The sequence below is a fragment of the Neolamprologus multifasciatus genome, chromosome 18 (assembly GCF_963576455.1).
Source record: "Neolamprologus multifasciatus chromosome 18, fNeoMul1.2, whole genome shotgun sequence".
NCBI lineage: Eukaryota > Metazoa > Chordata > Actinopteri > Cichliformes > Cichlidae > Neolamprologus > Neolamprologus multifasciatus.
The window spans coordinates 31,781,866-31,805,764 of record NC_140456.1 but is presented as its reverse complement, the minus strand read 5'-3'; the positions used below and the strand labels follow the sequence as shown (position 1 = coordinate 31,805,764).

At 40.6% G+C, this 23,899-nt stretch overlaps 1 pseudogene; it reads right to left on the bottom strand.

Annotated features, from left to right (window-relative positions):
- Window positions 1–22,066: 22,066 nt before the first annotated feature.
- LOC146498404 (uncharacterized) lies at window positions 22,067–22,918 on the bottom strand (annotated as a pseudogene).
- Window positions 22,919–23,899: the final 981 nt, after the last annotated feature.

Below are 23,899 nucleotides of genomic sequence, written 5' to 3'. Positions count from 1 at the left end.
TATTTTTTTGCTCTACTGGAGGAATGGCGAGTAACATTTGTGCAGTGGTTAGCACTTTTGTCTCCCGGCAAGAAGGTTCTCAAATCCACCATGTGACTGGGCCCTTTCTGTGTGGAGTTTGCATGCTCTCCCCGTGTCTGAGTGGGTTCCATCCAGGTGGTCTGGCTTCCTCACACATTCCAAAAACAACCAAAAAGTTGAATGGGAGGCAGAGCTACTTGGTGATTCTAAATTGCCCATAGGTGTGAATGTGAGTGTGACTGTGTTAGCCCTTTGACAGACTGACCTCTCCAGGCTGTACCCTGCCTCTTGCCCTATGGTAACTGAGACAGCCTCCAGCCTGGATGGATGGAAGTTATCATCATATCATTGTAACTTCAGAGTACACCAAAATGACAGATAATGTTGTAAACGGTTAAATCTAATAAAGTTCCTGTCTTTTTGTGTCTAGAATATTCATGCAGTTTTACATAAAAAGATTTTAAATTTCACCAGAAAATCTCTGGGAGTAATTGTAATTGGACAAACTCTTGAAAAATGGCCTAACCTCCCTATCAGCACCCAGTAGAGACCCAAAACGCCTCTCTAAGATGTAGTTTCCCTTGGGCAAACATAACTCTACTGTAACTCATCTCTCTCTCTTAAACACACACACTGAAGCTGATGTAAGAGGATGTTTATCTCCCAGTGATGCTGATTACAGACATGCAAACCCTTACTTGCTTCTTCTCTACTAATCTGAATGGAGCTGAATGGTTCAGCTCCTTCAAAAAACAAACCAAAAACTGCCCTGTTTGCATTTGCATGACATCCGACATTAAATTTGAAAGTTTATAGTCGGACAGTCAGCATGTGGTAACTCTAATAAAATCTTTGTAGCAGAATTAGTTTGATTTTGCTTTTCTTTCCTTTCTCTTTAAACATCCACTTTAAATGTTCTGCCAAAATAAGCTCAGGCTAATGAACATTTAGTAAAACTCCAGTGTGTTCCATGCTAAGTCATTCTTAAACAGAAAACACTGTTTTTGCAAAAGAGTTACCCCCTGCACCTACTACAGCTTTCTTCAGGCTTTCTTTATTTTATTTGCAGCAATATGCATTAATCTCATGTCAATGAAGCTTCCAGTTGAGGACATGTGAGATGTTCTCAAACATTTATACTCATACATACAATGATTTACTGCAAAACTGCATCGACACTATGCAAGCAAATGTTTTATTTGTCTTAATGTCACTGTAAAATATTCTAATAACTACTGGCCTCTGTGCAGGAACAGAAGCCCAGTGCCCTGTCCCCCTCCCCTACACAGTGGCAGGTTTACTGTCATGAAGTCAGAGTTCGTGAGCAGTGGCAGTGTTTGTCAATGGGCTTGGTTTCCCTCTTTGGTCATAAACATCCCAGCATCATAAAAACACACAGTTATTTTTGGTTTAAGGCAGCTTTTGCTTTTAATTTGCCCGTGACATGCTATGGCTTATCTCGCTGCTTGGAAGTTTTCTCAGTACGGGTGTGTCTCCGTACATCGTTGTATGTTTGTGTGCAAGTTTATCTGAGATAATTTAGCTGAATGTCAGAGAGTTGCTGCTGAAAGATCGGTTGGGACTGCGTGCATCATGTCTGCTCACTGAACGTGTGGTTGAGAGAGAAGACCACCTTCCTCGCCAACTGCTAGGTTTCCATAGGTTATCTGACCCCTGGCAGGAAGTGTTGTGACAGGTATGGATGGAAGAACATGACTGGAAGACGGTGGTCCTTTCATTCTGTACACTGGAAACTCGACAGACGGTTACAATTAGGCAGGGCAGCACTTTGTGTGTGCATGGATATATATGTGTGTGTGTGTGTGTATACCTCTTTAGAAATCTTTGTGGGGACCAAAAACTGGAATGTTACTATACTTGTGGGGACCAAAGGTCACTTTGAGGACAAAAGTGCCTGTCCTCGTGAGTTTGAAGCATTTTTGAAAGTCAAAATGTGGTTTTAGTGTCAGGGTTACAGTTAGGTTATGGTTTAGGCTAAGGGTTAGGCTTAATCCTTCATTTTTGATGGTTAGGATAAGCATTATGTCAATTACATGTCCTCACTAAGATATAAAAATGAGAATGTGTGTGTGTGTGTGTGTGTGTGTGTGTGTGTGTGTGTGTGTGTGACAGAGAGTGACAGCAACAGTTGCCTCAAGGCGCTTTATATTAGATAAAGACCCTTCAATAATGCTTAGAGAACGCCAACAATCAGATGACCCCATATGAGCAAGCACTTGGAGATGGTGGAAAGGAAAGACTCCCTTTTAACAGAAGGAAACCTAAGGCAAAGCCAGGCTCAGGGAGGTGTAGCCATCTACCCCGTTCAGTTGTGGGTGAGGGGAGGAAAATGGGATCAAAAGACGCTGAGGAAGAGAGGCAGAGATTAATAATAACTCACAATTAAATGCAAAAGAAGTGAGAGAAGAACAAATATTAAGCATCATGTGATGATGCTTAATATGAAGTCTAAGCCCACTGAAGTGTAACTAAGGGAGGATTCAGGATCACGTGATCCAGCTCTAACTATATGCTTTATCAAAAAGGAAAGTTTTAAGCCTGATCTTAAAAATAGAGAGGATGTCTGTCTCCTGAATCCAAACTGGGAGCTGATTCCACAGACAGCCGGAAAGCTGAAGGCTCTGCCTCCCATTCAACTTTTAAATATTCTAGGAACAACAAGTAAGGCCGCAGTCTGGGAGTGAAGTGCTTTATTTGATCAATATGATAATATTAGGTCTTTAAGATAAGATGGGGCATGATTATTCCAGACCTAGTATGCATTGAGAAGGATTTTAAATTCAATTCTGGATTTAACAGAGAGCCTATGAAGAGAATGCGGCGATAGAACGGGAGAAATATGCTCTCATTTTGATGCGCTGAGAGGTTTTGAACATTTTAGTTTAGTTTAGGGTAATGGCTGACGTTGGTTTTTAAATTCTTTAAGTTCTCTTTAAGTTCTTTTAGTTGATTTAGAGACTTAGAGCTTTTTATTGTCATTATGCAGTTTCTTGCACAGCGAGATTGGGTAGCTGAACCACAAAGGTGCTAAAGTAACAAGTATCACAAGATTATTGTTGACTGAATCTAAAGTTGATTCAGTTTACTTAAATATGAAGTGTTTACAAAGCCTTTTATTTTCCTTGACATCAAATGCAAAATGCGTCCGTATGTCTACTCTTCTCTTCTCCACAAGCACTGATGTTTTGTCATGTTTCCATGAACAACATTAAGCATGGGGGTAAGGTCGCTGACATACATTAACAGTATGAAATTAATAAGTGACGTGATAGTTTTGAAGCCACACAACAGCTACCTAACGTTCAGAGCACGAGGTTCTTGGTATGTTCACCAAATGCAAAGTTTTTGTGACACGTGATTGCATACACAGTCTGTGAAATATGGCTTATTAGTATGACACAAATTTGTGCGTGTCAAACCTTTTCAACTTGGCTGAAAAATCTGCGTAGCTCTCCAGGTGGGGGTTAGAGAGAAGTGAGCAGATTAATAGGATTCATCATAAGTTAAAACAAATACATTACCTCCTTGTTCTGTTGGCTGCTGAGCTGAATGTTCATGGGTTTCCAACATGACTGTATTCAAATCAGTAATGGGTGGTGAAACTTTGCTTGTCATTTTGTGTGAACATCACTATACGAGTTTCTCCAAATGTCTCAAGTCCACTTTTTTACTTTTGGACCAAATGTCTGAAATGTCTGCTCCACATAGCGAGCCAGACTTTTTATTTTCCAGGTAATTCCACTAAAAATGCTCCAACTGGCACTGACGGGAGAATCACAGTCAATAAGTTTAGTGGACAGCAGGTTGCATTATTTCAGGAAAACCTGATAATTAAATCAGCCACACCACTAACTCTAGCACTGAGATCAATGATATAAAAACAATTCACACACGTTAAGGTTGTTAGGAAGTTGTTTTTCCATATCTACTAGAATTTAAACATGCTTTCAAACATTGGTTTAGTCCCGGTGGATACTCGACTCGAGTGAATACAAGAGGGCCAAACACCCAGATTTCATCTAGAAGTGAGGTACTAGGTCTAAAAATATGCAAGAGGAACTTGTTCAGTGTAAAATCAAAAAGACCATAAAGGAAATAATATGCAAAATGATAACAAAAAAACATGATAGGATAAAACAATTTAGTAATACAGACTGCCAGCTAGAGCAGGGCGATATGACCAAAAATATTTATCACGATATACATTTGAAAATTTGCAATAACGATATAACTGACGATATAATTGACACTAGACAAAATACTTTACAACTCCACAACTTTATTAGTGCAAAAAAACCCCAAAAACATCAATGTCTTTTTACTTAAACAAGCAGCTGTTTTTTATGTGCATTAAAGTTATATAAAAATTTAACAGTGCAAATGCAAATTCCTTGCTGACAGTTTAACCAAAAAGCATTTCCAGTGGAAATTGGCCGACATATCCTCAGCATAACCATGTATAATATCCACAAAACTTAAAAAGAGCTTATACACACACAATATGGTAATATTATGTTGAAGCACAGTACGTATCACTCCACGAGGCTCCTGCCTACGATAGCTGTAATGCTCTGACAATCCATCAAGCGGTGCGGGTTCGTAGCTTAGCAAAGTCGTAATAAAACATTTGACAGATTTGTGTACATAAAATCGTTTCAAGGTCAGTAAACACAACCAGAATTCATACATAAGGCACACGGGATTATAAGGGGCTCTGTCGATTTTCAGAAGACACTTTCAGAAGTGTGCCGTATTTTCCAAAAACACAGTAATAACGACGGCCCGCTAGCATGCTCTACCAAAAATAGTGCTTTGTTGTGTATCTGACAAAAGCTAAACCAGTTCCACACCACTGAAGTTGCAGCATTTTTACAAACCGATTCTGGTCCATCCGCTTCATTAAACGATCTGCTTTCGCCGCCATGCTTTTTCCGCCGTGTGCGTATGAAAACAAAGGCACTGCGCATGCACGTTTTACCCATATTCTATCACAATATTATATTTTTCTATTGTTGCCCAACATTATACCGGTATTACCGTGAATGGTATGATATGGCCCAGCCCTACTGCCAGCTAATGTAAGTGACAGCCAGCCGTATAGTCTATAAGCAAATAATGTTTGTCCATCTCTACATCGTTACCTTCTCTTATTTTATTTCAGCTCCAAAAAATCTCCAGGACACTGGGACAAGTACAATAAACAGCACGATTCTGGGTACTGTATTGCTCTAACAAGGATAAGTTGGTAGGGGCCGGGGTAACCAGAGGAGTACCACATCTGGGCCTCATTATCTAGTGACAGATGAGTTGTATTCTGCCGGGCGACACAGCTTGGGGCTGGGTAGAGGTGTATTCTGACAGAGGGAAATGACATCATGCAGAGAAATGATGATGATTCCTGGGCCTCGGGGAGCCATTTCTGGTCTAAAGGCATTTCATTAAGTTTCATGTTATTGGGATTGTCATTAACTGATACAGTAAAGAGAGTCTCACTGCGGTCCTGAGCTAGGTCCTTGTTGTATTTCTTGTATTTCAGAGGATCAAATACACCCGTGTGCATAAATGTGTGAATGAATGAATGCTCCTCCTCTCGTTCATCATTTTGCTATTTTCTTCCTCCTTCATGTACTTCCTTTCAAAAATGGAAATGTATGAGATTGCAGATTTAAATTACAGTGTCTGTGTAAAGAGAACATTGTAGGAAATGCATTAGAACTTTCTAGACATGGGTAAAGTAAAGTAACATTGACACAAGCATGATGAGCTGCTTTCATGCATCACTTCACTTCAAAGACTAGCACAGTCTGATGGTATGGATACCGCAGCCGCCTGTGGAGGAGCTACAAGGCATCTGTTTCTCTAAAAGCCTGAGCTACTTGTCCTGTGTGTCTGTTTGTTTATTGGTCTGTTTTTGTTGATTTTTTGTTTTACAATTTCCCACAAGGAAGAGCTGCAATGTACAAGAATATTCACATGAGTTTAGGACAAGTTCATCTTTTCTTTTGCCTTTAAACTAATTCTCAAGGGCTCAGGTACCAGACACTAAGGCAGAAAAATATTTTCTAATGATCCTTCAGTCCTTTACCAGCACAAATTTGGTAACAGAACACAATTAATAGATGCTGAAAAGGGATGTACACAGACAAATTAATCATTAAGGGGATTTAGGATTGCCCCGCCCCTCCCTGAGCCTGGTTCTGCCGGAGGTTTCTTCCTGTTAAAAGGAGTTTTTCCTTCCCACTGTCGCCAAAGTGCTTGCTCATAGGGGGTCATATGATTGTTGGCTTTTTCTCTGTATATATTATTGTAGGGTCTACCTTACAATATAAAGCACCTTGAGGTGACTGTTGCTGTGATTTGGTGCTGTATAAATAAAATTTAATTGACAATTCTAACACTCATTTTTTATCACTTTAGTGATAAGAGGAAAAAAGGTTGGGTGGTAGTGTATGTGATCATGTTGTAAGGATCGCGAGTATATCTGACTGAGCCAACCACAATGCAGGTGTTTTTCTGTAGACAGATTGCATGTTAATGCAAGTACATTCTAGGTAGTACTGGTCTGAATATTGATAGCCCTGCAAACCTGAACAGAAGTGTGGAAAGATCGGCTCTCCAAAAACGGCATACGCCTGAACATCAAGAAGACTGAGTACCTTGAATGCGGCCGCCAGACCAACAGTACCATCACTATCGACGGCGAGACGCTGACTAAAGCTGCCCAATTCAAGTACCTCGGGTCCCTTGTCACCTCGGACTGCGAAACTCAACCAGACGCCAGACTCCAAGTCAACGCAGCATGGATGAAGTGGCGTCAGGTCGGTGGAGTCTTATGTGACAAGAGAATGCCAATCTATCTTAAGGCAAAAGTTTATAAGTCGATTGTGCGCCCAGTGGCACTCTACGGGTCAGAGTGCTGGCCAGCGACGACCAAGCACGAACAAGCCCTTCACACCATGGAGATGAAGATGCTGAGGTGGCCTCTGGGTCTCACACGACTAGACCGAGCGAGGAACGAAGATGTCAGGAAACGGTGGGGAGTGACATCGATCACAGACAAGATGCGGGAGGCGAGGCTCCGATGGTACGGCCATGTTGCCCATAGCAATAAGAACTCCATCGCAAAGACAGCCCAGCAATTAGATCTTGGTGGCAACAGGCCAAAAAGTGCTGGATGGACTGAATCAAAGATGATATGAAGGCTGCGAATGTTACACCAGAAGACGCCCTGGATAGGAAGAAGTGGAGGAAGGCATGCAAAACAGCGGACCCTGCATGCGGGATATGAACTGCTAGGGAGGAAGAAGACTGGTCTGAATATTGATGTGGTCGTAAGGTTTGTGTTGCATCTTGTTCTCAATTGTGAGACTGAAAATATTTTAAAGACAAATGTAACAATGGAAGAATTTCTTATTCTCATCAAGTCTTTCTATAGTTTTGTTTGTTATTAAAATGAACAAGATAAAAATGTTATAAATCTCTGTGGCAACCTGTCCAGGGGGTACCCCGCCTTTCAGCCTACAACAGCTGGGATAGGCTCTAGCCCCCCACACTCTGCAAATGAGAACTGGATAAGTGGAAGAGGATGGATATATACAATTCATTATGCTGCTGTATTCCAGTTCAGTACACTATCTTTAGCTGAAAGGGAGTGATGTTGTGCTGAACACTGTACAGAGATGTTGATAAAATTGATAATTACCAGTCGAAAGTTCTCAGGTGGCAAAAAGGAGATGAAAACAATGCAACGGACTGAATTAAGAGGTTAACTTTGTCTCCTGCTGTGTTACAAGCGTGAGTCTGCATGTGCTCTCTTGGCTTCAGTTTAGCTGAGATGTTTTGCTTACCCGTCATTCACATCAAGCTCACTGAATCTCTGTTTCAGCCTGTGGAGTTTTTAAAGCTCCTCATTCTGCTCCAAAGGAAACAGTGTGCTCTCCTCAGAGGCTAGCTAACGTGCTAGGGCTCTACTGAGATTAGTGCAGTCAGTCATCGCCTCTGATTTTCAGTGGCTGTATTGCAGTGGAAACGAACAACAGTCTCTTTGATGTCGGCACTCACATATTGAAATGGAGAATGCTGTAATGCATCTGGGGAGGTTAAAAAGACCTGAATTCTTTGTTTTTATAGTATCCCTCTGTAACGACACGCCAACAACCTGTGAAAATGGGCAGTGTGTAAAATGTTAAAAAAAACAAAACAATGCAATGACTTGCAAATTTCATAAAACCATATTTTATATACAATAGTACATGGAAGTGTTTAAACTGAAATTTGTTTGTTATTACAAATTTTGAATTTGATGGCAGCAACATATCTCAAAAGTTGGGACAGGGACAACAAAAGGCCAGAAGGCTAAGTGGTGCTATAGGCTGAAAATAATGTGTAATATTTTATCACCAGCGCTGAAAGGTAAATACATGCTGCCATCCGCACAATGGGCCAGATTTCCTAAACAGGACAAAATGGCAAGTGAGAGCAATCCCCAAATAGCGCTAATAGGAGTGATTCACAAAAGTCGTGTTGTCTTACTTGCAATCTTGTGACTGTGCTGTCTTTTTAAACTTATTTTGACTGCTGTATAGATAACAGGATGCTACATAGTGGTAAACATGGTTCTGGCCAAAAGCAAAAACGAATAGCAGAAACAAAGTAACGTTAGCTTGTTATTCAAAATGTACTTAAGAAGAATTTTCACATTCTCGTTGATTCGCTTTACTTTAGAGCAGTGGTCCCCAACCCCCGGGCCTCGGACCGGTACTGGTCCGTGAGTCGTTTGGTACCGGGCCGCGAGATTTGAGGCTCAGGTGTGAAATGTATGGTTTTCAGGGTTTTTATCAGTTTTCAGCGTTATTTTGTTATTGTTTTTATCGTTTACTCGGTTTTCCTGGGTCTTTTCATGTGTGTTATGAATAAATCTTCTTTTTTCGGTACCAGTACTAGTTTTATTTTGTTGTATTTATCCACGACAACTTAAAGGCCGGTCCATGAAAATATTGTCGGGCATAAACCGGTCTGTGGCGCAAAAAAGGTTGGGGACTGCTGCTTTAGAGCACTACCCTCATCACTGCATTTTCTGCAGCACCAAATAGTTACTGTGCTTTTTAAAGTTTCTTTTGGCTGCTCCCTTATTCACTGTGTTGGGATCACTGTGGTGGCTAACTCAGCAAATTTATTTGACAGATTTTGAAACTTCCTTATGGGGTTAGGGTTAGAGATTTGTATCTCCTTCTGGAAGCAAACCAGGGATTTTATGCTTGTTGAGTTTAAACCACTACACTATGAGTACTACCTGCTTGGTCAGATTTTAAATAACCCTATAAAATTCTTGTTATTTCTGAAGATTAAAGCAGCAGGTATGAATATTTTGGGGTGTTGCTCAATGACAAACATCACATCTGTGGTTGGTTTTCCACTGTCATTTGTCAGATGTCTGCAATGTAAACAGCACATTTCAATGCCTTTCTCTGAAGTCAGAAGAAGAAAAATTATCCAATATTTAATTAAATAGCACAGATCAGAATAAAGAACAAATGGGAAAAAATATTCAATTTCTAGCTGAACTGTCTCCTCCTGATTCCCCAGATTTATTTATGCGTTTGGTTAAAAGGTTAAGAACTGAAAGAAGTTCTGCATTACTACACTACTGCATTAGTAAAGTTTTACCAGGCTTTGTGTGTAAAAAAAAAATAAAGTATTTTTGCCCCAAAGTCTTTTTATATGCTAGAGCTGCATTTTTATTTATTTATTTTATTTTATTTTATTTTATTTTATTTTATTTTATTTTATTTTATTTTATTTTATTTTTGTTGCCACTTTAGACACAGCAGAGTACATCTTTATGAAGTGTAAGGTTAAATTGAAGCATGTCCATCATCATATTTTTGATGGATTATATATAGGCATTAAATAAATGTTTTGTATTAAAAACACATAAAAAATATTAAGGTCACAACTACAGACTGTAAAAAGTTGTCTGTTGTTTTTAGGAATGAAGACTGGAGTGTCGCCCAGCAGTTGTGAGGCAGGATACACAGTGTGTCAGACATGCAGAGACAGACAACCATTTAGAATCACCTGTTAACCTCAGATGCATGTCACTGGACTGTAATACAACGAGTTTTGTACTACACAAGATAAGCTACCAGTTGTGCTTTTTCTAAAATAACCTCACAGCTCACTCTGGCCATCAACCATCTGTTTTGTGAAGCTGGAGTTTCAGTTTTCGGCTCTTACTGTGATGTTAGATTTCCAGTAAAAGATTTACTAAAATGTTTGCTGTGTTTGTGAGCCTTTTGGGTGCAAACTGCTTCTTATATTTGACAAAGGGTTTGTTTGTTTGTTTAGTAATTCCAACAGTCTATATTATTTATTAAGGTGTTTAAAAGTCCTTCATGGTTAAAAGTTTTTTTCTCCTTCCTGCTCCACTGCGTTTTGTATCCTTGTCTTCTCCTGTGGTCTGTCTTCCCTCTTCCTTTCTTTTACTATTTCTGTGCCACTGTGTCTCTATCTGCCGTTCCCTGCTTTTTTACCTGATGATGGTAACCTGCACTACCATCATCACCTGCATATGCTGAACATTTCTGCATGCAGCACCGTGAACATGCATGGTGTGTGGCGACAGCAAGATATGCACCACATTTACTGATAAGTTCAAGGACTAAATGGCAAACTACTGCAAACATCTGGATGCATTTTATTGAGCTAAAGGGTTCATATAGGTCCTTAAAGTTTAAACACCACACTTTATCCATTATTTTTCAGATTTTTATTACAGGTCCTGACCAGTATAACAGTACATTTATTCACATTGCTATTGCACAGTGACTATATTTTTCTACTTGTACACCTCTAAATAAAAAAGATTTTCATGCGTGGTTAGCACATTAATAATATTGAAATCTCATTTGCATATCTTACTATAATAATAATATTAATAATAATAATTCATATGATTAATATTATTACAGTACATTTTAACACTATACTACTCCTGTCACCGTTTTGTTCCACAGTTTGCCCACTTTAAAGGTTATTGCTGTTACCTTGAACTAAAACCCAGAATCTTGCTGTATTTTTTTGAGTTTACAGTGTACCTGTGGTCACAGGGTGTCCTTTTCAAGCCAATATTAGACAAAACAGTCTTTACTTCAAGTAAAACGCAAAGCAGCACAAGTTTTCTCAGCTCTCTGTCCAAGTCTGTCTTGAGGCCTCACTCTGATGCTGAGAGCTGAAACCTCAGCTTCAAAGCTCTGTCTGTCAGCTGATTGGCTGACACAGCGAACAAACAAACTCCAAACTCACTGAAAGCCTATTGCTGGTGCTGACAGAACATTTTCATCCCATTTCTGTATCCCTCCACTGGCACACACAGATATGTTGCTGTGGAGCGTTTTGAGTAAAACACCCTGCTGTGTGTGCGTATGTTGGACAGAATGTTGGATTCCTATCAGGCTATGTTGGAGGATCTAAAACAGCCACTTCTTATCACTCACACTTTATTTAATACATCTGCAAAGGCTCCAATGAAAAACTAAATGGTATATATATATATATATATATATATATATATATATATATATATATACACACACACACACACAGTATATACTGGATGGGCCAGTATGGGCCATTTATATGGATACACCGTAATAAAATGGGAATGGTTGGTGATATTAAAGTCCTGTTTTTGGCACATTAGTATATGTGAGGGGAAAAACTCCTCAAGATGGGTGGTGACCATGGTGGTCATTTAGAAGTCGGCCATCTTGGATACAACTTTTGTTTTTTCAATAGGAAGAGGGCCATGTGACACATCAAACTTATTGGTAATGTCACAAGAAAAACAACAGTGTGCTTTGTTTCAACGTAACTTTATTCTTTCATGAGTTATTTACAAGTTTCTGACCACTTATAAAATGTGTTCAATGTGCTGCCCATTGTGTTGGATTGTCAATGCAACCCTCTTCTCCCACTCTTCACACACTGATAGCAACACTGCAGGAGAAATGCCAGCACAGGCATCCAGTATCCGTAGTTTCAGGTGCTGCACATCTCGTATCTTCACACCATAGACAATTGCCTTCAGATGACCCCAAAGATAAAAGTCTAAGGGGGTCAGATTGGGAGACCTTGGGGGCCATTCAACTGGCCCACGACGACCAATCCACTTTCCAGGAAACTGTTCATCTAGGAATGCTTGGACCTGGCACCCATAATGTGGGGGTGCACCATCTTGCTGGAAAAACTCAGGGAACGTGCCAGCTTCAGTGCATAAAGAGGGAAACACATCATCATGTAGCAATTTCAAATATCCAGTGGCCTTGAGGTTTGCATTGCAAAATTACCAATAATCATCCCACAGATGTAATATTATCTACAGCTACTCTTAGTACCATTGATGTTAAGTTAGACTCTTTTTCTCCAATCGATCTTTCTGAGTTAACTTCAATAATTACTTCCTCCAAACCATCAACGTGTCTTTTAGACCCCATTCCTACAAAACTGCTCAAAGAAGTCCTGCCATTGATTAATTCTTCGATCTTATATATGATCAACCTATCTCTAATAATCGGCTATGTACCACAGGCCTTCAAGGTGGCTGCAGTTAAACCTTTACTCAAAAAGCCATCTCTAGACCCAGCAGTCTTAGCTAATTATAGGCCAATCTCCAACCTTCCTTTCATATCAAAAATCCTTGAAAGAGTAGTTGTCAAACAGCTAACAGATCATCTGTAGAGGAATGGTTTATTTGAAGAGTTTCAGTCAGGTTTCAGAGTTCATCACAGCACAGAAACAGCTTTAGTGAAGGTTACAAATGATCTTCTTATGGCCTCTGACAGTGGACTCATCTCTGTGCTTGTCCTTCTTGACCTTAGTGCAGCATTCGATACTGTTGACCATAATATCCTATTAGAGCGATTAGAACATGCTGTAGGTATTACAGGTACTGCACTGCAGTGGTTTGTATCATATCTATCTAATAGACTCCAATTTGTGCATGTAAATGGAGAGTCCTCTTCACACACTGAGTTTAATTATGGAGTTCCACAGGGTTCAGTGCTAGGACCAATTCTGTTTACATTATACATGCTTCCCCTAGGCAGCATCATTAGAAGACATAGCATACATTTTCACTGCTATGCAGATGACACCCAGCTCTATCTGTCCATGAAGCCAGATAACACACACCAATTAGTTAAACTGCAGGAATGTCTTAAAGACATAAAGACTTGGATGGCCACTAACGTTCTGCTTCTTAACTCAGATAAAACTGAGGTCATTGTACTCGGCGCTGAAAAGCTTAGAAATATGGTATCTAACCAGATTCTTACTCTGGATGGCATTACCTTGGCCTCCAGTAACACTGTGAGGAACCTTGGAGTCATTTTTGACCAGGATATGTCCTTCAACGCACATATTAAACAAATATGTAAGACTGCGTTCTTCCATTTGCGCAACATCTCTAAAATTAGAAATATCCTGTCTCAGAGTGACGCTGAAAAACTAGTTCATGCATTTATTACTTCCAGGCTGGACTACTGCAATTCATTATTATCAGGATGTCCAAAAAACTCACTGAAAAGCCTTCAGTTAATCCAAAATGCTGCAGCAAGAGTACTGACAGGGACTAGAAAGAGAGAGCATATTTCTCCTGTTTTGGCTTCCCTTCATTGGCTTCCTGTTAAATCCAGAATTGAATTCAAAATCCTGCTCCTCACATACAAGGTCTTAAATAATCAGGCCCCATCTTATCTTAATGACCTTGTAGTACCATATCACCCTATTAGAGCACTTCGCTCTCGCTCTGCAGGCCTACTTGTTGTTCCTAGAGTATTTAAAAGTATAATGGGAGGGAGAGCCTTCAGTTTTCAGGCCCCTCTTCTGTGGAACCAGCTTCCAGTTTGGATTCGGGAGACAGACACTATCTCTACTTTTAAGATTAGGCTTAAAACTTTCCTTTTTGCTAAAGCATATAGTTAGGGCTGGACCAGGTGACCCTGAATCCTCCCTTAGTTATGCTGCAATAGGTGTAGGCTGCCGGGGGATTCCCATGATGCATTGAGTTTTTCCTTTCCAGTCACCTTTCTCACTCACTATGTGTTAATAGACCTCTCTGTATTGAATCATACCTGTTATTAATCTCTGTCTCTCTTCCACAGCATGTCTTTTATCCTGTCTTCCTTCTCTCACTCCAACCGGTCGCAGCAGATGGCCGCCCCTCCCTGAGCCTGGTTTTGCCGGAGGTTTCTTCCTGTTAAAAGGGAGTTTTTCCTTCCCACTGTCGCCAAAGTGCTTGCTCATAGGGGGTCATATGATTGTTGGGCTTTTCTCTGTATCTATGAAGCGCCTTGAGGCAACATTTGTTGTGATTTGGCGCTATATAAATAAAATTGAATTGAATTGAATTGAATTGAATTGAATTGAATTGAATTGAATTGAATTGAATTGAATTGAATTGAATTGAATTGCATTGATGAAGAATGGACCCACTATCGTTGTACCCCATATACCACATCAAACCATCACTTTTTGTTCCAACAGTCTTGGAGGGATCCATCCAATGTGGGTTAGTGTCAGACCAATAGCAGTGGTTTTGTTTGTTAACTTCACCATTCACATCAAAGTTTGCCTCATCACTGAACAAAATCTTCTGCATGAACTGAGGGTCCTGTTCCAATTTTTGTTTTGCCCATTCTGCAAATTCTGTGCGCCGATCTGCATCATCCTCATTGAGATGCTGCAGTAGCTGGAGTTTGTAAGGATGCCATTTGTGAGTAGCTAATATCCACCGAAGGGATGTTCGACTAATGCCACTCTCCAGTGACATGCGGCGAGTGCTACGCTGTGGGCTCTTGCTGAATGAAGCTAGGACAGCCACTGATGTTTCTTCACTAGTGACAGTTTTCTTGCGTCCACATTTTGGCAAATCCAACACTGAACCAGTTTCACGAAACTTAGAAAGCAGTTTGCTAACTGTGGCATGGGAGATGGGTGGTCTCGTAGGGTGTCTTGCATTGAAATCTGCTGCAATGACCCAGTTACTGCGTTCACCAGATATCAACACAATTTCGATCCGCTCCTCACGTCTTAATCTCTTCGACATGTCAATGGCTGTGAACAAAGAGAAACTTGTAAATAACTCATGAAAGAATAAAGTTACGTTGAAACCAAGCACACCATTGTTTTTCTTGTGACATTACCAATAGGTTTGATGTGTCACATGGCCCTCTTCCTATTGAAAAAACAAAAGTTGTATCCAAGACGGCCGACTTCTAAATGGTCAGCATAGTCACCACCCATCTTGAGGAGTTTGCCCCCTCACATATACTAATGTGCCACAAACAGGACTTTAATATCACCAACCATTCCCATGTTATTATGGTGTATCCATATAAATGGCCCACCCTGTGGCGGAAAACTAACACTGCACATCACTCTGAACACACCATCCCCACTGTCAAATATGGTGGTGGCAGCATCATGCTCTGGGGGTGCTTCTCTTCAACAGGGACAGGGAAGCTGGTCAGAGTTGATGGGAAGATGGATGGAGCCAAATACAGGGCAATCTTGGAAGAAAACCTCTTCCAAGAGTCTGCAAAAGACTTGAGACTGGGGCGGAGGTTCACCTTCCAGCAGGACAACGACCCTAAACATAAAGCCAGGGCAACAATGGTGTAAAACAAAACATATCCATGTGTTAGAATGGCCTAGTCAAAGTCCAGATCTAAAACCAAGAGAATCTGTGGCAAGATCTGAAAACTTCTGTTCAAAAACGCTGTCCATCTAATCTGACTGAGCTGGAGCTGTTTTGCAAAGAAGAATGAGCAAAGATTTCAGTCTCTAGATGTGCAAAGCTGGTAGAGACAGACCCTAAAAGACTGGCTGCTGGAATTGCAGCAAAAGGTGGTTCTACAAAGTATTGACTCAGGGGGCTGAATAATTACGCACATGTTTGGAATCATGTATGATTTTTGTTCCACTTCTCACATGTACACCACTTTGTATTGGTCTTTCACGTGGAATTCCAATAAAATTCCAACACTGTCCACACCTTCTGTTTGTGAGGGCCAGCCACGAGGAGAAAGTTTGTGAAATGAAACAATCATACAGGAATAGGAGCTAAAGAGAATGAACTGAACGCCTGCACCAAGGCACAGTATGAGAAAAAAGAAGGCATCACGCACAACTACTGTAGTAGAGTCCAAGAACAAAAAATATAGAGATGAAAATTGGTGTAATAAGTTCAGTTTAAGTGTTTTATTTTTTTGATATTTGTGGCCACTCTGGCGGCCACTCCAGTGTTGCAGATCAGATGGTTCTGCAGTGTGACAGAATAAAGAACAAGAACACTGTGCAGGGTGTTTTGCTGTCAGATCTCAGTGACCTCTGTGATGAAGCATTCCTATCTTTATGGAACTGTTCTCTCCTGGGATGAGAGTCGCCCCCATCGGTAGAGCACTCGGGCTCACCGAATGTCTGATTATGGGAACATTGTCTTGGACAGTGATCTCCCATGTTTTCAAATTTATAGTGAGACCAGATCATGCAGAAATAATTGTTTACTTATCCTTACAACCCAATTGTACTTCAGTCATAAAGATGATGAAAGAAACCCCCAAAATCAGTTACGTCCATCACTATTATCAACAATGAGAAAAATCAGTAAGAATCAAAGAGAAAGAACACAGACGCACCTTACTAAGACACTAGCAGGGTATCAGTCACAAAACATCATTGAGACAATGTTTTTCGTTTGTCTTTTGTTGGTTATATTTTAAATAAATTCTCTTTTCTCACAGTGAACCTGCTTGCCTTTTATACTTACTATGAAACATACATCTACAAAATCCTAAAGTCAAAAGTCAAATCTTTAAATTATTCTTTTCTTTTTAATTCTTCTAAAGAAATATTCAGATAATGACACATTTGTTTACTTCCAGTTGTTTTTTAAGGGTGTAATATTCTGACGTTTTTCATCAGACCTGGATGCTGATCAAAGCTGCGTCTGTCAGTCTGCTGACTAACGCTGCTAAAAACCATAACCTCTGAGTCACTTCTGTTTTTAGAAAACTTTCATCGCTTTATCTGCCGGGGCACGCACCGCAAGCCACCGCTGTTTATCGAATCATATCATAATCACAACAAACCGCTTTGGAACTAAAAGTGGACTTCAAAGCTGTAGGAAAATATTTTTGGCTGCCTTTATCCTTTCTTTATTTCTTTCTTCATTAAACCATCTGGACCTTCTTCCTCTTTTTTCTTGATCTTTCCTTCCAGTTTCCTTCCTCCTCCTCTCTTATATTCTACCTCTGTCTCATACATTTAACTCCTTAAGCCCACATTCACCATTTCTCCCTTATTTCCCTCTCAGCCATCCTCTTTCTATCTGTCCTTCCATCTCTCCATCCTGCTCTCTCTGACATGTCTTTGTGTTTCCTGTCCTTTGTGAAACCCTCCTCTCTGTCACATCTTGTTTTCCTCGTTCTATCCTGTTTTAATCCAGCCCCCCCCCCCCTCTTAGGACAGAGTCACGCTATTGGAGGAAACGGGTGAATAGTAAGCGCTGAGTGACAGGTTATTCTGGTCCGACTGTGGAGGTAAACATCTCGAGGTAATGGAGGTAAACGTCCGGTCAGTTGGCTGGGTGGTATACAAACAATAGGCCAGTAGGTTCTGGTTGGGCAGTGACACAGTCCGGATTGTCTGGTGGGCCAGAAAACTCACACAAACTAAATGAATCTAGTCTACTCTTCCACAACTAACTGCAAAATTCTTATTTTCATATCATAGCAAAACACTTTAGTGAATCACCTTGTCCAAACTGGCAATGTAATTTTTCATTTAATTTTTATTAATAGTTTCTCAAAGTTCAAAAATGTGGAAAGGACCAGGTAATAAGGTTTACTTATAGACTTTGATATTAAAAGGATAAATAATCTAATCAACCAGATTGTATTTGAAAAGGCAATTATGGATTGTAGGCTAATAATTTATCTTCAACCAATTTACCATTTACCACTAAATTGGTCGTCATTTAAACCTTAGAACATATTTAAATAATTATACTACAATTATAAATAATATGTTTACAAATCAGTAGTAATATTGTACTTATTAGCTATTGTTATTAGTAGTAGTAGTTTGTGAAACAAAAAAGTAATTGTGTTAAAAAGTATATATGATATTATGTATGGTATTTCATCTTACTGATTCGTGATCGATCAGTCCATTCAGTCAAAACTGTTGGTGTGTCAGGGATATGCAGACACACCAACAGCTTTGACTGGTTTGCTTTAGTGAAACTAGTCTTACTCCCAACTTGTCACATTTTAGCCTATTAGTTCTTAATAGGCTTAATTAATTAGTTCTTAACTTATAGTTATAGAATATTCATAACATACTTCATACCGTGTACATTATAACATACCATAATAGACCCATTTCTGTAATATACTTACATATCTATATTATTGCAAATATATATTGTAATATATCTATATCATGGCTAAAGCACTTCTGGATGGATGCAAACTGCATTTCGTTGCCCTGTACCTGTGCATGTGCAATGACAATAAAGTTGAATTCTATTCTATTCTATTCTATTCTATTAATGATCTGGGATCGGCCCCTAATCTATTTATTATTATTACTATTATTAAATAAGAGACAGTTACCTGCTTTAAAAGAAGAATGGGAGGCAGAGCCTTCAGTTTTCAGGCCCCTCTTCTGTGGAACCAGCTTCCAGTTTGGATTCAGGAGACAGACACTATCTCTACTTTTAAGATTAGGCTTAAAACTTTCCTTTTTGCTAAAGCATATAGTTAGGGCTGGACCAGGTGACCCTGAATCCTCCCTTATGCTGCAATAGGTGTAGGCTGCCGGGGATTCCCATGATGCATTGAGTTTTTCCTTTCCAGTCATCTTTCTCACTCACTATGTGTTAATAGACCTCTCTGCACTGAATCATATCTGTTATTAACCTCTGTCTCTCTTCCACAGCATGTCTTTGTCCTGTTTTTCTTCTCTCGCCCCAACCGGTCGCAGCAGATGGCCGCCCCTCCCTGAGCCTGGTTTTGCCCGAGGTTTCTTCCTGTTACAAGGGAGTTTTTCCTTCCCACTGTCGCCAAAGTGCTTGCTCATAGGGGGTCATATGATTGTTGGGTTTTTCTCTGTATCTATGAAGCGCCTTGAGGCGACTTTTGTTGTGATTTGGCGCTATATAAATAAAATTTAATTGAATTACATCATCTTTTTGGTTTTTGGTTTTTGTTGTTATTTTTTCCCCAGATTTCCGTTGCATTTGTTGACCTGCCATCCTGTTCTGGTGATGATAAAGTCAATCTGCTCAGAAGTCAAACTGCTACATTTGAAAGGTAAATAGGGGCCACGTGTGTAATTTTATGTTTGTGTGGTACGGCTGTCTGTGCAATAAGCATTCTGTGTGTACACGCACACTCTAGCAACCACACAAAAACATACTTTTCATGTGGGACGTCTCCATGTTATGGCTGGGTGCTCTCAGAGATGGAGAGTTAGTGGAGATGCTGAAGATAAAGAGAAGCAGACAACATGTACTAGCAGTGGTTGCAGCAAAGCCACGGCAAGAGGTTTCATCTGTTCTTCTGGGCTAGATATTCTCAGTTCAGATAAATGGTAACATTTATTTAAACAGTCACACATTTTTGCTTTCTCGTCAAACTATCCATTGTTTTTCAACAAGGCCACGAGAGTGAAATGTAAAACTGTGACCTCAATCCCTCAGACCACCCTTTTGCTTCACGACAGCAGTAGCATCGCGATCAAGTCGTAGTGGATCAAGTCACAGTCATATGTTTCATATTGATACTGTTAATAATAATAATAATAATAATAATAATACATTTTATTTGAAAGCGCCTTTCAAAACACTCAAGGTCGCTGTACACAGTAGAATAAAAGCAACATAAAAGCAAGAAGTTTACAGAATCATAAAAGCATAAGGATAGGCATAGGAGAGTGGAAAGGTTATGTGGGATAAGTTATTTTGTACAAGTGGGTTTTGAGTTTGGACTTAAAGAGAGAGAAGGAAGAGATGTTTCTTAAATCAGGAGGTCGGGAATTCCAGAGTCGTGGAGCAGAGCAGCTGAAAGCCCGGCTCCCCATGGTTGCAAGACGGGGGGAAGGGACTGAGAGTGAAAGGGAAGAAGAAGATCTGAGACAACAAGATGGGGCGGTGATCTGAACCAGGTCAGAGAGATATGGAGGAGAGAGATGATGAATAGCCTTAAATGTGTACAAGAGTATTTTGAAATTGATGCTATATTTGACCGGGAGCCAATGAAGCTGCTGCAGGACAGGAATGATGTGGTGGGCAGAAGGGGTCCTGATGATGATATGGGCAGCAGAGTTCTGGACGTGTTGGAGCTTGTGGGTGGATTTTTGAGTAAGACCAAAAAGAAGTGAATTACAATAATCAATCCGGGAAGTAACAAGGCTATGGACAAGAATGGCAGTGGCATGTGGGGTTAGAAAAGGACGGAGACGATTAATGTTGCGCAATTGAAAATATGCAGACCGAGTAATATTATTAATGTGTGAATTGAAAGATAGAGTACTGTCGAGGATGACACCCAAACTTTTCACAGAGGAGGAAACGAAGACAGGTGAGTTATCGATAGCAATAGAGAAACTGTTGGTTCTGGATAATGTTGATTTAGTGCCTACCAAGAGGAGCTCGGATTTATTACTATTGAGTTTGAGAAAATTAGAAGAGAATCATGAATTTAGTTCAGCTAAGCAGAGGGTGAGGGAGGATGGGGGAAGAGCAGAATCAGGTTTAGTGGACAGATAAAGCTGGGTGTCATCGGCATAACAATGAAAATGGATATTGTATTTACGGAAAATGTGTCCAAACGGAAGAAGGTAGATAATGAAAAGAAGGGGGCCCAGGACAGATCCCTGGGGCATGCCAGTGGTCAGAGGAAAGGGCTGAGTTGTTCGGTTAGTTAGTTGTTCTGACAATTAAAAGCTACAAAGTAGTCTTTCATTTTGCCTGAATCCTTGAATCTCTTGAATTTTCTTACCACATGAATTTAATCTTCCTCTGTTTCTTCCTCACTGCTAGCTTGTGCTAGCAGCAACAGCCTCCTGTGACTGAGAGGCCTGGTTACTAGTTGTTGCTGGTACTACTGCTCGCAGTGCAGCAGTTAACATGTTGGTTAATTTGACACATTCAGCTGCATCTCTTTTCAGATTTTCAGCTCCACCTTTCCACCACTTGATCTACACTAATTTTTTTCTACAAGCTCCATGAGCGCACAGTGAAGGTAGCGGAGGGGTTGGTCTGATTGGCCAATCCAGTGTCAGTAATGAAAATAAGTGAATGGGCTGCTGTCAGTGCTTGTACAGCCAGTGTGCAGCAGTCCTTGAGGCTGGCAGATGCTGTCAGCATGACATTTGGGGTTTAAATTGTAAGAAGTAAAGTTGGAAATTACAGAAATCTATCATTTAATTACTTTGGTGTATTGTGAATGGCCATGGTGAGAAAATGTGTAAAATATGTGAAAATAGTTCCCTTCACATTTACCAATGTCATGCAGTGGGCCAGATTGGAGTCTTTGCCAGGCCAAATCTGGCCTCCAGACCTTATGTTTGATACCCCCGTCCTAAACACACCTCATGTTATTTATATTATTAGTGGATGAACAATGCTTTGCTTGATGAATTCTGTTTCACAATGATAATAAGAGTCGACTTCAAGGGGTCAAAGAGCAATTATCCCTGTGGTGTCCCTTTATGTTGCACTCTTAAACACATATAACTCAGTCTTTCTTTAGGCAACTGCTGTCTCATCATATGACCAACTTCTGATCTAAAGAGCAGAGTGGGAGTCATGAAAAAATGGCTGTGCATTAGTGCACATGCCACATGCTAAAAGAGATACAGCGGTTCTGGAGATACAGAGGTCCCTGCATTTTCCAATGCCAAACCTCCTACTGTACATTTTACTGTTATATTCTTCTTTTTCTTCTTTCCTAGAGGTTCATGTCCTGCTGGATGCAGGGTCTGCTATTTTGCACACATTCCTTCACTTCTTCCTATCCAGAGCATCTTCCGGTGTGACGTTCGCAGCCCTCATATCGTCTTTGATTTGGTCCATCCAGCGCTTTTTTGGTCTTCCTCGTGGCCTGTTGTTGCCCCCGGTCTAATCGTTGGCCTGTTTTCGCAACGGCATTATTCTCGCAACGGACAACATGGCCGTATCATCGGAGACTCAACACTCGCATCTTGTCCGTGAACGGCGCCACTCCCCATCGTTTCCTGACGTCTTCGTTCATCACTCGGTCGAGTCATGTGAGACCCAGGGGCCACCTCTGCATCTTAATCTCCATGGTGCGAAGAACTTGCCCATGCTTGGTCATTGCTGGCCAGCACTCTGAGCCATAGAGTGCCACTGGGCGCACGATCGATTTGTTGACTTTCCCCTTGAGGTAGATCGGCATTCCCTTGTCACACAGGACTCCAGTGACCTGACGCCATTTCATCCACGCTGCGTCTGGTAAAGTTTTGCAGGTATTTGAATTGGTGACTTTGGTCAGTGGCTCGCCCTTGATGGTGATAGTCAGTCTGGGGGCCACATTCGAGGTACTCAGTCTTCTTGATGTTCAGGTGCATGCCGTTTTCGGAGAGCCGATCTTTCCACACTTGTGTTCAAGTTTACAGGGCTGGGTGGTCTTCTGTTTCCGATAGGCTCACGTCATCTGCATACATGAGGCTCCATGAGTGTGGTGATTGCAAGTCGGCCATCGCAGTGTCCATACAGAAGATGAACAATAGGGGTGAGAGGGCCGAGGCCTGGTGGATGCTGACGGTGATCGGGAAGGCTGGCGATCATGGGACCATGCTTGTAACGTTGCAATAGAGCAGCAGCAGGGCACCGTGGGTTTGTAGCGATCGCCAAATCAGCTCGTGAGGGACCAGATCGAATGCCTTTTCCAGGTCCAGGAAGACCAGAACATTTTACTGTTACATTAAACATATTATTTGCACTCGTATTTACAGTTTTTCCACTCTTTAAGACAGAATGTTAGTGCTAGTGTTATTTCCAAAATCAAATGCTAAAAATCACACCAGCTGTCACAAACACACAAAAAAGAGCAAAGAAACAGACTGTCAATCTTTAAAAAATGAAACTGACATCAATATCCTGTCTCTGCCTGGAGGTGTTAATCCAAGAGGGACACACACTCACACAAAGGAAGTGTGTGAGGCCCTCTCTGTCTGGCAGAGTGGAAGATGATTCTCTTCAAGGAATGGGACCACTTAGTAATTTATTCACACTGGTGGCCAATACAAACCATCTCCTAACATTACACTGTTAGATCTAAGCATGCAACAAGTCTGTGATCCTACACACCAAGAACTACACTAAGACCTGAAATTTGTAAGAACCATTCACTGCCCACAAATGTGTGGAATTTACATCTCAGCCCTTTGTCGAAGAATATGCAAACTGTGCCTTAAAGTAATTTAAATCTAGACTGGTTTTAATGTTTTTATCTTCTGTGATAAGCACATTGAGTTTGCATGTAAGCAAATGTGCTAATAAATAAAACTGCCATTGCCATTCTGTTTAGGTGAGAAAATAATGATTTGATGGCTTGGACACATATATTGTTGCAGGCAGAATTCCTTTCACTTCAATGTACATTTAAGTTTTGTTAGTTACACAGCTGTTACAGCAACCAATGAGATGCTCCAACCAAAAAGCATTAAAAATAGTCTTCATAAATACAATTACAGTAGCTTTGCAACCAACATTGCTATTAATGTGAACCAATTTTGTTTCATTTTCACTGTTTAGTTGGCGCAAGCA